The sequence below is a fragment of the Oncorhynchus gorbuscha genome, unplaced genomic scaffold (genome assembly GCF_021184085.1).
Source record: "Oncorhynchus gorbuscha isolate QuinsamMale2020 ecotype Even-year unplaced genomic scaffold, OgorEven_v1.0 Un_scaffold_7:::fragment_4:::debris, whole genome shotgun sequence".
Classification (NCBI taxonomy): domain Eukaryota; kingdom Metazoa; phylum Chordata; class Actinopteri; order Salmoniformes; family Salmonidae; genus Oncorhynchus; species Oncorhynchus gorbuscha.
In genome coordinates this window covers 85810-91809 of record NW_025745509.1, presented here as the reverse complement: position 1 = coordinate 91809, position 6000 = coordinate 85810, and positions in this window count along the sequence as shown.

The window sequence follows — 6000 nt, the reverse complement described above, 5'->3', positions numbered from 1 at the left end:
TTAAACAGATTATAACTATATATGGACATATTATAAAGTATGAAAAGGCTTATTCAATTCACAATTAATTATTTTTTCAAATCATATTTGTATATGTTTTATTATACTTATTGTGTACTAGATCATATGGGTTAGTGTTTTTTTCTCAGACATAAATAAGCAATTCCAGGGGAAAGGCAAAGGTCAAAGCTTTCTAGGAGGGGGGAAATATTGCCCTCTTACTAGATTGATGACTAAATCCATAGCGAAACAGTGCAAAATGGCTGTTAGCGCAATTAAGTAGGCTACACCTCAGAGTTACATCTGTAGGCTATAGCTAGCTACCTAATGGGATCTAGCTAACGTGAGGTTAACATGCCACCGTCCTTGCTTTACATCTGACAGATATACACTACCGTTCAAATGTTTCCCACAACGTGGGAGGCTGAGCTTATTACGTACACCTCAATGTTATTTGCAATTGTATACATATATACATACATATATACATACATATATATATATACATATATACATATATACATACATATATATACATATATACATTTATACATATACATACATATATATACATATATACATATATACATTCATACATATACATACATATATACATATACATACATATATATACATATATACATATATATATATATACGTATACATATATATACACATATATATACATTCATACATATACATACATATATATATACGTATACATATATATACACATATATATACATATATATATACATATATATATATATATATATATATACATATACATATATATACACATATATATATATAATTTAGGTCAACCACTTGCGTGGTGCAAAGGTCTGTTTTAATTTGCAACTAGTAAGAACTTTTCTTTTTGTGAGACCCTGATTCATGTGAACGTATACCAGTTTAATATTCTTCATATAGTCACTGTGATAGTAAATGTAAATTTATGGTTTTTCTATTAATGCCAGGGGAATCCGTAATATTTTGAAAAGGAAATCTTTATTTTTGTATTGTAAGAGAGGCGATTTGTATTTAATTCAAGAAACTTATGCCTGTTCCACAGATACTGTGTTTTGGAAGTGTCAATGGGGGAATGATATTTGGTTTTCATTTGGTAATAATCAGTCAGCAGGTGGCGCTATTTTAAATGGCAACTTTAGGGTCATATATTGAGTCATGAAGCAGATAATACAGGGAGATGGATTATACTATTGGTAGATGTCAACCACGTTCAATTCATTGTTGTAAATACTTATGCTTCCAATAACAAGTAAAGTAACTGAATTTTATTTAGAGATATTGAGAGGAAAATAAGTAAAATTATGTCTAAATTTCCATTGGCAAAGTAATATGGAGTGGAGATTTTAAATACAGTATTACATGATAATCTAGATAGATGGCCTCCTACGGATAGCAATTATGTTTGTGAGATAAGGAATATATGTCTAAGGTTAGGTGTTCTAGATATTTGGAGTCAAGAACTCGGATAAGATTAGGTTTTTCACCTTGTGCATTCTATTATTACAACTTTCAAATGTAAGTTGAAAGCCGGACTGAGTGAACCCCGCAGTTTGGGAACCACTGAATTAGCAGGCGCTGTTATCAAGAGCGACTTACTGGAGCAATTAGGGTTAAGTGCCTTGCTCAAGGGCACATCAACATATTTTTTTTCACCTAGTCTGCTCTGGGATTCCTTTCGGTTACTGGTCCAATGCTCTTAACCGCTAGGCTACCTGCAACAATGACCAAAACATGCTTTAAGTCAAGTCCCTTTTAACTGTTTATTGAAAAAAAACAGAGCTCACAAGCTTATCAAGTCCTTGACTACAAACTTTAAAAAATATTAAACAAAAACGCATTTGCACCTGTACTTGATATTCTAGACTGACTTGTCGCTACAAACTGGGGAGTGTACATTCTTTTACAGGTCCAATGCTGCCGTTTTTATCTCAGTATCAAATCATTCCTGGGTAACAATTAGGTACCTTACTGTGATTGTTTTACATTAAAACTGTCAAAAAAATAAACAACTTTTTAGCAAAGAACAATTTCTCAATAATTTTGCTAGGACTGTTAGAGTGGTCTGAGTGGGTAGAGGAAAACAGAAAATTAGCTGTTATTGGCAGAGAGGTTTGGAACTCTCTTTCCTGGTCTATAGGTTGTTTTATTATTTTTATTTTAAAGGTGTAGGGCTTTCAAATGTTCCTGCTGCATGCCGTTTAATGGATTGTTAAATAAATGTTAACTATTGCATCACCTCTTGAAGATAATTGTCAGACCTACACATTTCTGATTATTCCATGTAAAACGTTGTACTGTTGGCTAAACATATAGTGATAAGTAGACCCAAGCAATGTAGGCCTACCTAGGGAAGTTAGCTAACATGAGCCCCTATTCAACATTGTTTCTAGAAGTGTTTAATCACGATTGCTGCTGACAGACATTATATAAGCTACATCTTATGATGGACCACCTCAAATTGGCTAGCAAGTTAATAACAGCTCGTCAATATGGCTGGTTAACAAGCTAACTTTCAGGAGATAAACTAGATGGCTATATCCAAATATTGTTTGATTTGCATGTCATCTATAGCGCTGATGACAAGCCCTTTCCAAAAGCCTAATCTCTGGTGAAGCAAGATAAATGTTGTTTGCTTAGCTAGCCCGGGAATGAACCCGGGTCTGTAGTAACACCTCTAGCACTGTGATGCAGCCTTAGACCACTGCACCACTCGGGACGCCCTGTACTGTTACTTTTAATTGAAAATGATCTATTAACTAATTTACAGCATGGCAATGTCACCATGGAATGCCAAAATTCCATCCCATCAAAACAGACTGAAATTTTCAAACAGCTCTAACACAAAGGGCATTATCATAATTTTCATTTTCATGTGCATGTGACCAAATTTTATTGGTCACATGCAGGTGTTATTGCGAGGTAGCGAAATGCTTGTGCTTCTAATACCGACAGTGCAACAATGTCAACAAGTAATCTAACAATTCCACAACAACTACCCAATACACACAAATCTAAGTAAAGGAATGGAATATAGAATATATACATATAAATATATGGATGATCAATGGCCGAGGGGCATAGGCAAGATGCAATAGATGGTTCAAAATACAGTATATACATCTGGGATGAGTAATGCAAGTTATGTAACATCATTATTAAAGTGCCATTAATAAAGTGACGAGTGATCCATTTGTTAGAGTGGCCGATGATTTCAAGTCTGTATGTAACTACACAGTATTATTTCAACTTCAGTGTGGAAATGTATATAAAACACAGGTAAATCACGTTTTTGACTGCAATGGGCCTTTAACTTCTGTTTAGGAGGGTAATTAACCACATACCCCTCATTATTGCGACCTGTACACTCTCGTTGGCTGGCCCTCGCTTCATACTCGTCGCCAAACCCACTGGCTCCATGTCATCTACAAGACCCTACTAGGTAAAGTCCCCCCTTAAAGTCCCCCCTGGTCACCATAGCATCAACCACCTGTTCCACGCGCTCCAGCAGGTATATCTCTCTGGTCACCCCCCAAAACCAATTCTTTCTTTGGCCGCCTCTCCTTCCATTTCTCTGCTGCAAATGACTGGAACGAATTGCAAAGTCGAACTGCTTTGCTTTATCTTGGACAGGTCGCCATTGTAAATGAGAACTTGTTCTCAACTTGCCTACCTGGTTAAATAAAGGTGAAATAAAAAAGTAACCCCCTGTTAACTTGTCATTAGAAACAGGCTGTATTGGTGACTAACTGTGCTGCTGGCAACAATTTAATAATTGTTTTTTTGCCGACGTTTAATGACACCAGTCATATTCAACAGGTGTTGCGCGTTAGTAAATTAATCAGTTATTCTGTGCACTCTGTACACTCAGACAGACATAGTTCTCTGAAATCGGAGTAGATAGAGTGAATTTACGAACGCACCCGTAAAAGCAGTACGGTAATTCAAACAACAGCGCGCCTAAATGTTTAATTTAACCACACCCCTTGAGCTTTGACGCCAACAAATAATGTTGTTTATTTATGTTCCGTGTAAACTGAATTAGACACTTGAATGTGGGTCAAAGCGAGAGCGCAGGGTCTGCGAATCGAGGAATCCGGGAGCGCGCTTGTTTGAAATGGAAAAGTGTTGCGGTTAGCTTTTGATAAACAAGAACATCAAAACGAGCCAGCTGTTTTACAAGTGGGATGCACTGTTGAGCGCTACATCCCTGAGGGGTTCGTGCTGATTGCACGGAGATTGTGACAGCCAGTTAAATGGCGTCCCTTAACAATGCAAGAACAAGATGTATGTCAGGAGAAGTGCCTTAATATCATAAGGAGACATATACTTGGAATACGAAGGAGGAATGGAGGCAGAGGAGGTCAGAAAGAGAGGGAGGAAGAGGGTGAGCTTGAGTTGTTAAAAATGTGTGGGAATAAAGGGAGATGGTTTGTTAAAGAATAATGGTAGAAAGTGTAAGCAGAGTGAGGAGAAATGGAAGTGAATGAGGTCGAAGTATCGGAGGTGGTAGGTGTGGTGAAGTTCTCAGAGCCTGAGGCTTGCACTTAGGGTCAGGATAAAGATGAGGCTGTGACAGTAGGAGTGAAGTTTTTGGGAAAAGTGGACCCTTGCCTTTTGGCTGACCCATTTGTGGTTTCAGGGTGGGTGAGAACAGAGTTGGGTGATGTGGAATCGGTGAGGGTAACCAGAAGTGGCTTGTGTTTCTGCTGCTCAGAGGGAGCAGGCACTTCATGTTAAACGAATGGGGGCAAAAGATGTGAATGGTTTACTCTCAAGAAAAGGGTGCCATTGAAAGGAGTGATTACTGGGGTAGCGGTAAATATGAAAGCTGACCAACTGAAGGGGAAGATTCACTACATATTCCACGCCAAACCCACTGGCTCCAGGTCAACTATAAGTCTTTGCTAGGTAAAGCCCCGCCTTATCTCAGCTCACTGGTCACCATAGCAACACCCACCCGAGGCACACGCTCCAGCAGGTATATTTCACTGGTCATCCCCAAAGCCAACACTTCCTTTGGCCGCCTTTCCTTCCAGTTCTCTGCTGCCAATGACTGGAACGAATTGCAAAAATCACTGAAGCTGGAGTCTTATATCTCCCTCTAACTTTAAGCATCAGCTGTCAGAGCAGCTTACTGTACCTGTACACAGCCAATCTGTAAATAGCACACTCAACTACCTCATTCCCATATTATTACTTACCCTCTTGCACCCCAGTATCTCTACTTGCACATCATCATATGCACATCTATCACTCCAGTGTTAATACTAAATTGCAATTATTTTGCCTCTATGGCCTATTTATTGCCTACCTCCCTACTCTTCTATAATTTCCACACACTGTACATAGATTTTTTTTCCTTCTATTTTGTTATTCTCTGTATGTTTGTTTATCCCATGTGTAACTCTGTTGATTTTGTCACACTGCTTTGCTTTATCTTGGCCAGGTTGCAGTTGTAAATGAGAACTTGTTCTCAACTGGCCTACCTGGTTAAATAAAGGTGAAATGTAAAAAAAATCCCAGTGTTTGTGATGCTTGTTGCTTGTTGCAACGCACACAGGGTGGTGTGAGTAGATAAACATAAGTCATTTTCTGTTCTTTTGCGTTTTGATACTGAGTCTTTGCCCAACAAAGTGATGTTGCAAGTTATCCTGCATGAGTTTTTGTGCCTAATACATTACGTTATTACAGGTGTCAAGCTTATGGGCATTTGGCAGCCGTGTGTAGGGAGGTTCCTAGGTGTGCGGAATGGCATGAGACAAAGGAATGTGTATCATTGGGGAAAGTACTGGTATGTGTTAATTGTAGGGGTGCCCATGGGGCTAGGGATCAGAAATGTCTAGTGTGAGAGAGGCAGGTTGAGGTTTCCAGGGTCAGAGTAGTGCAGAAGTTGTCATTAGCTGAGGCAATGAAGAACATAGAGGACGATGAGTCAAGGGGGAGGGATCCTGAGAGGAGGCGTGTGAG